Source organism: Elaeis guineensis, chromosome 5 (assembly GCF_000442705.2).
Source record: "Elaeis guineensis isolate ETL-2024a chromosome 5, EG11, whole genome shotgun sequence".
NCBI lineage: Eukaryota > Viridiplantae > Streptophyta > Magnoliopsida > Arecales > Arecaceae > Elaeis > Elaeis guineensis.
In genome coordinates, this window is record NC_025997.2 from 39,579,061 (window position 1) to 39,586,792 (window position 7,732).

Genomic DNA, 7,732 nt, shown 5'->3' on the forward strand with positions numbered 1-7,732 from the left:
TTATGCAATTAGGATAGTTTAATTTATGAAATTAGGGTAGTTTATTTTTCTGCATTTAAATTTTGCAAGTAGATTTAGATCATGTCTAGCTAAGCATCCCTTCTAGGATTTGCGATGAAGCTAGATCATGAGTAGGGATTTTACATAGGGTTCTTTCTTTTTCTTAGGGTTTCTTTTTCTTCCTCTTTTGCCAAGAATTTTTGATGAACTACAGTTGGGTCAAAGTCCCTTCATAGTTCATGCTTGATTCAGTGCATAGGAGGAGAAAACCCTAAGGGATCCTAGTTACTACTCCCCTGTAAAGAATCTTGATGGGTTATCGTTGGGCCTTAGTCCCTTCATAATCTATGCTTGGAAAAGACAAGAGGAGTAGTCGTTAGGATCAATAAGAAAAATTCTAGATAGAATTTTCTAATCTAGATCTAGTGGATTCAAAAACCCTAGATTCTTAGTCTTATTGTCTTTAGCAAACAACTTTCAATTTTTGATTTTCGTTAAAGCTCGCTTGAGCATAGATTTGAAAATCATTTTTAAACTAAGTCTCTGTGGGATCGACCCATACTCGCTGGTCGTGCTACTCTGCACACTGTGCGCTTGCGGTTTTATTTATAAATTTTAAGATTTGCACATCAAGTTTTTGGCGCCGTTGTCGGAAATTTGGCATTTTAAATTATTTTCAAATATTTGTTCTTCGTGCTTTATAACTCTCTTTCTTTTTCCTTTAGGTTTCTAGATTTAGTTGGTGATTGCTGGAAAACTCAGGTACGCTTCTAATTTTTCTTTTATTATTTTTAGTTAATTACTTTTTCTTTTAGACCTAATCATTTGAATTTACTTAATCATAAAAAATAAATAAATAAATAAAAAAAAATAATAAAACAAAAGATATTTCATAATTGTGAAGTAAAATATCAAAATAAAAAAAAATTCTAAATTAAAATCTTTTACATTCTTGGTCATTTTGTTTATTTGCATTTGTATTTTTATAATTAATCTAAGGGCATCAACCCATTAACAAGATAAGGTGGGAATTTCATTACCCTTCCTTAGCCCAAAAACCATCTCCATCATATTGCATTACCTAGACCTTTAATCTTAAAATCAATTAGACGTCAACCTTAAGGAATTCGAGCTCAATAGGACAAGGAACCCTAAGAGTTCTACCAAGTTTGAGTTGTTTGATTAGTTGGTGTCTAGGCAAGTCCCTGAGGGTGGTTTGTTAAATTGGTTCAGTTGCTGGCCTGGCCAACTCGTTTGGTGTCTAGAAAGGCAACGATGAGTGAACCTCCCACCTCTTATAGTTACCTGGCTAACTAGTTGATCAATCTCCACTTGGAAGGCTTCAAGGGTCATCTTGGAACAGTTAGGAGCTGTCTAGATTTAGGTTAACCCTAGGATAGATTGAGTTTAATTTATTGTTTCACTTGTTTGAAAAATAAAAAAAAAATTATTAAAATTTAAATTAATTTGATTACTTTTCTTTAGATTTAGGACTCCTTAGGATCTTTTCTTTAGAACTTTTTCTCTTTTCTTTCCTTTTCTTATACATAAAAATTTTTATAAAAAAAATTATATAAACATCGAGAACCGTACACCTCGTGTGTGGAGAAGAGTATCGGGTCGTCTAGTTAGAATTGAGTCAATTCCTATTGTTCCAATGGCTGAACCAATCCAACCCATGACCCTTAAGGATTTGTGTTATCCAGTTGGCTCCATCCAACCATCTTGTATCAGGTTGCCACAACCCACAGCTAACAATTTTGAAATCAAACCTCAAATCATAAATATGCTTCCAAAATTCACAGGATTAGAGGATGCTTATATATTTATTAGAGAATTTGAGGAGGTATGTGCAACCATGAAACTGCAATTAACAGAGGATGAGGTCAAACTTAGATTAATCAACTTTGCCCTTAAGGATAATGCTAAGAAGTGGCTTTATAGTCTGCCAAACCATTCTGTCACTACCTGGGAGGGCTTTGTGAGAATATTTTTGAAAAAGTATTTCCCCATCATAAAACAGCTAGGATTAGGAATGAAATAAATCAATTTTACCAACTAGCTGGTGAATCATTTTGGAAGTACTTTGATCGTTTCAAGAATCTTTTGACCCAATGCCCACACCATGGAATAGAAACTTGGAGACTATGCCAGATCATCTATGAGGTGTTAGATTCAAACTCAAGAACCATGCTAGAGTCCATGTGCCAAGGCCAATTTATGGACAAAGAAACTACTGAAGCTTGGCAATTCTTAGAAGACCTAGCCGAGAAAAATTTACAGTGGGAAACAACTAGGGAACCTGATAAAGCTACACCTTCAAGAGGAGGAATGCATCAAATTCAACCAACCCTAGCATTAGAGGCCAAGATTGCAACCTTAACACGTAGATTGGAAGCCTTAGAATTACAGAGACCAGCCAATGTAAATCAAATATCTGCACCCATGTGTAAAGGGCGCAATGCACCAGACCATGTCTTAGAAGAATGTTCCTACTCGAATGAGTGTGCACAGGTGAATGCCACCTATCAAGGACCATTGAACAATCCTTATGCACCCACATATAACCCAGATTGGAGGAATCACCCGAATTTCTCATGGTCCCAGAATCCTAATGTAGGCAATCTAAATTTCAATCAGTAAAATCTAAGGTCCAACCCAGTGATGAACAACCCGCCAGGCTTCCATGATAATGACAAGAAAATTACCTCTTTAGAGAAAAGCCTAGAAGCTATGATGAAGACACATACCAGCTTTATGCAAACCACTGGTCAATTCATAAATAATAACACCCAAGCTATAGCCCATCTGGAAATATAAGTAAGTCAGCTGGCTTCGACCATTAGTGAATGAGAACATGGTAGGTTACCTAGCCAACCTGAGCCAAATCCTAGGAACCAAAATGGTCCACGACCCCAACAAGGAAACCAAGTTAATGGTGTAAATGCCATTCATACCTTAAGATCGGGAAAACAAATAGACAATAAGGTAGTTGCACTTGATGATATAGAGGACTCATCTGCCGAGTCACCTTCTAAAACTACTACCTTTCAACCTCAAGCACCAGAAACTGAAAATTCACCTAGTCCAGTACTTAAAAGTCCTAGAGCTCTTTTTCCAAACAGATTGAAATCCAATAAATCTGAATATTTAGACAAAATTTTAGAGGTATTTAAACAAGTCCAAGTTAATATTCCTCTTTTAGATATAATCCATCAGGTTCCAACTTATGCCAAATTTTTAAAAGATCTTTGCACTAGGAAAAGGACCACTAATGTACCAAAGAAAGTATTTTTGGCTGCAAGTGTCAGTTCATACCTATCTAGCCATGTGCCAATTAAATATAAGGACCCTGGAGCTCCAACAATTTCTTGTGTTATTGGAGAAACCAATATAAAAAAGGCCTTGCTAGATCTAGGAGCTAGTGTGAATATCCTTCTATATTCGGTGTATGAGCAACTAGGATTAGAAAAACTTCAACCTACTGGGATCACATTACAGTTAGCCGATAGATCTCTCAGGATCCCTAAGGGAATGGTCGAGGATGTTCTGATAAAGATTGAAAATTTTATTTTCCCTGTAGATTTTATTATTTTAGAGACTGAGCCAGTTGCGAATCCTAAAGGACATATACCTGTCATTTTAGGAAGACCATTCTTAGCTACAGCCAATGCTGAAATCAATTGTCGAAATGGTCTAATGAAGTTATCCTTTGGGAATATGACCATTGAGCTTAATGTTTTTAACTTAGAACAGGAATCCTCTTCTCATGCTGATGTCAATGTAGTCCAAGATGGTATTTATGAATCCATTGACATTAGTGATGATGAAGTCGACCTAGAGTCTAACCCCTGGTTAATCCATGAGTCTGAGGATGTCAATGAAATACTTAAAGAAAATCAGATTAATCAGGAATCGACACTTCCTACTGAACCAATCATTGAGATGGTGAAATCATCACCTAAACCATCGATAGAGGAAGCACCCATTTTAGAACTGAAACCCCTCCCAGAACATCTCAAGTATGCATATCTAGGACCCAAAGAAACTTTGCCTGTAATTATTGCATCAGGCCTGGATCCCAAGCAAGAGGAGGAGTTAGTGTCAGTTCTAAAAGCAAATCAAGAAGCAATAGGTTGGACCATAGCAGATATCAAAGGAATAAGCCCTTCTATAGTTCAACATAGAATATACTTAGAGGAAGAGGCTAAACCAACAAGAGAAGCCCAAAGAAGGCTTAATCCAGCTATGAAGGATGTAGTTAAAAAGGAGATTCTGAAACTCCTAGATAGTGGAATAATTTATCCTATTTCTGATAGCTCTTGGGTAAGCCCAGTTCAAGTAGTACCCAAGAAATCTGGGGTAACAGTGGTCCAAAATAATGCAAACGAACTTATCCCAATTAGGACCCAAACGGAATGGAGGGTCTGTATAGACTATAGAAAGTTGAATGCTGCGACAAGGAAAGATCACTTTCCTTTGCCATTTATTGATCAAATGTTGGAAAGACTAGCCGGACAAGAGTTTTACTGTTTTCTTGATGGATACTCTGATTACAACCAGATCTCCATAGCCGCTGAAGATCAAGAAAAGACTACATTCACCTGTCCATTTGGTACTTTTGCCTATAGACGAATGCCCTTTGGACTATGTAATGCACCGGCAACCTTCCAGAGATGCATGATCAGCATGTTTTCAGATATGATAGAATAATTTCTAAAAATTTTTATGGATGACTTTTCTATTTTTGGCCTAACCTTCTTCGAGTGTTTGAATCACCTGCAATTAGTTCTAGAACGATGTAAGGAGAAGCACTTAGTTCTCAATTAGGAAAAATGTCAGTTTATGATCAAACAGGGAATAGTTCTTGGCCATGTCATTTCTAAAAAGGGGATTGAAGTAGACAAGGCCAAAATAGATCTAATTGCAAGTCTTCCACCACCTAAATTTGTGAAAGAAATACGTTCATTTTTAGGTCATGCTGGATTCTATAGAAGGTTTATTGCCAACTTTAGCAAAGTAGCACGTCCACTGACTAATCTTTTGGCAAAGGATACCAAATTTGAATTTACTCATGAGTGCTTGAAATCTTTTGAATTTCTAAAAAAAGCACTTGTATCAGCTCCAATCATTCATCCTCCTGTCTGGTCTGAACCATTTGAATTAATGTGTGATGCATCCGATCATGTTGTGGGCGCAATCTTAGGTCAACGGATAAATAAGCTGCCTAGAGTGATATATTATGCAAGTAAAACCTTAAATGATGCGCAGGTTAGCTACACCACAACTGAGAAGGAGTTCCTTGCCGTTGTCTTTGCTTTAGAGAAATTTAGATCTTATTTGGTTGGGACCCACACTATTGTTTACACCGATCACTTAGCCATTAAACATCTCCTAGCAAAGAAGGATGCCAAGGTATGCTTAATCAGATGGATTTTGCTCCTTCAAGAATTTGACCTAGAAATTAGGGACAAGAAAGGCACTGAGAACGTTGTAGCAGATCATTTGTCCCGAATTTCAGTCGCACCATCTAGTGAACCACCCATCAATGAATCTTTCCCAGATGAGCAACTCATGTCTGTGTCTACTGAACCTTGGTTTGCTGATATTGTAAATTATTTAACCATAGGTAAGATACCTTCTCATTGGACTAAACAGGATAAATATAAATTCTTTGCCCAAGTGAAGTATTTCATTTGGGATGATCCTTATCTTTTTAAACAATGTCTTGATCAAATTATTAGAAGGTGTATCCCAGATAACGAAGTCATGAAAATTTTATCTTTTTGTCATGATCAAGCATGTGGGGGTCACTTCGCGTCTAAGAAAACTGCTGCTAAGGTTCTCCAATGTGGTTTTTATTGGCCCAATTTGTTTAAGGATGCTCATGAATATTGTAAAAATTATGCTCAATGTCAGAAAATGGGTCGAATCACCAAGCGACACATGATGCCACTCAACCCAATCTTGGTAGTTGAAGTTTTTGATGTTTGGGGGATCGATTTCATGGGACCATTTCCAAATTCCTTTGGAAATGAATATATTCTAGTAGCAGTTGATTATGTTTCAAAATGGGTAGAAGCAATTGCATGTAGAACACCCGATAGCAAAATGGTCATTAAGTTTCTTAAAGAAAATATTCTCTCCCGTTTCGGTATTCCTAAGGCAATCAATAGTGATCGGGGAACCCATTTTTGTAACCGACCTTTTGCAACATTGATGAAAAAGTATAATGTCACCCATAAATTGGCCACACCATATCATCCTCAAACTAGTGGGCAAGTTGAAGTGTCAAACCGACAAATCAAACAGATCCTGGAAAAAACTGTTAGTGCCAATAGAAAGGATTGGTCTTTGAAATTAATTGATGCACTTTGGGCATACCGAACCGCTTTCAAGACCAATCTAGGAATGTCTCCTTATAGGATTGTATTTGGTAAACCATGTCACTTGCCTATTGAGATAGAACACAAAGCCATGTGGGCCATCAAACAACTAAATACAAATTTGAACGACGCTGGAAACCATAAGAAGCTTCAGTTGAATGAATTAGAAGAACTTAGAAATGAAGCCTATGAAAATGCAAGGATATACAAGGAACGAACCAAAGCATTTCATGATCAATCAATTATGAGAAAAACTTTCAATATCAGATAAAAGGTGCTCTTATATAACTCTAGATTACATCTGTTTCCAGGAAAGCTTAGGTCTAGATGGACAGGACCATTTTTAGTAAAGGAAGTCTTTTCACATGGAGCTGTTGAGATAGAAAACCCAAGTAATGGTGTTATCTTTAAAGTTAATGGTCAACGATTAAAACCATTCTTGGAATTACCTATCTAGACTGTTGAAGATGCCATGGTTCTTTATGAACCAACTTATTCTGATTAAATTGCTTCGAGGTTTGGTCTAGCTGAAGACAAAAAACTTAGCACTTCTGGGAGGCAACCCAGCTTATTTAATTTCTAATACTTTTTTTTGTTTTCAGACAAATAAATTAGATAAACTCCATTGGGGACAATGTCAGTTAAGTTGGGGGGTGTGATTTATGTCACAAATTGACATAAAAAGTATCAATTAATATCTAAATTATCTAACTTTATTAGGAAATTGATACTTGTTATTATATTTTGCAGAAGAAGAGGTCATCAATAGAAAGAACAAGGAAAGAGGATTCCAACGGCGTAAATTAGAGTTTGAACAAAATCAGGTGTTATCATTTCCTTTTCCTTCCACTATGAGTTATTTCTTGCATTTAATATATTAAAAAAAATTTTTTAAAATAAATTAATCTAGAAAAGAAATAAGAGTAAGTTAGAAAGTATTTGCTAATAAATGTAGTGAGTCACGGAGAAGATTAGCTGGTTAGACTCTTGGTGGCATAGGTCATTTAAAGACTATTAGCACTTCCAATTGCACATGCACACTAACAAGGTAAAGTAGGTGTTAATTGTAAGGCCAATTAAAGATTTGAGTATTATTTAAATTAAATAATTTTCTCTACACCCCAATTGAAGAAAATTGAATTTAAAGAAAGAGCTACCTGCCTGAAATAAAATGCAAAACACAGAGTAAATATGGATTGCCCTAAGCCTAGTAACCGGGTCTCTTCACCTAAGTCAAGTGTTGAGATTTGCATCAAACGATGGTGGGAAGGCCAGGATGCTCAGCAAAAAAAAAAAAAAAAAAAACAGTGTGAAAGCTACCTTAGTTCTTTGTTTAATCTGGGGTG

General features: G+C 36.3%; 1 non-coding gene across 1 annotated transcript; it reads right to left on the reverse strand.

Annotated features, from left to right (window-relative positions):
* Positions 1–2,025: 2,025 nt before the first annotated feature.
* LOC140858248 (small nucleolar RNA R71) lies at positions 2,026–2,132 on the reverse strand. The gene has a single exon (XR_012141815.1). It is a non-coding gene; the product is annotated as a small nucleolar RNA R71 (small nucleolar RNA).
* Positions 2,133–7,732: the final 5,600 nt, after the last annotated feature.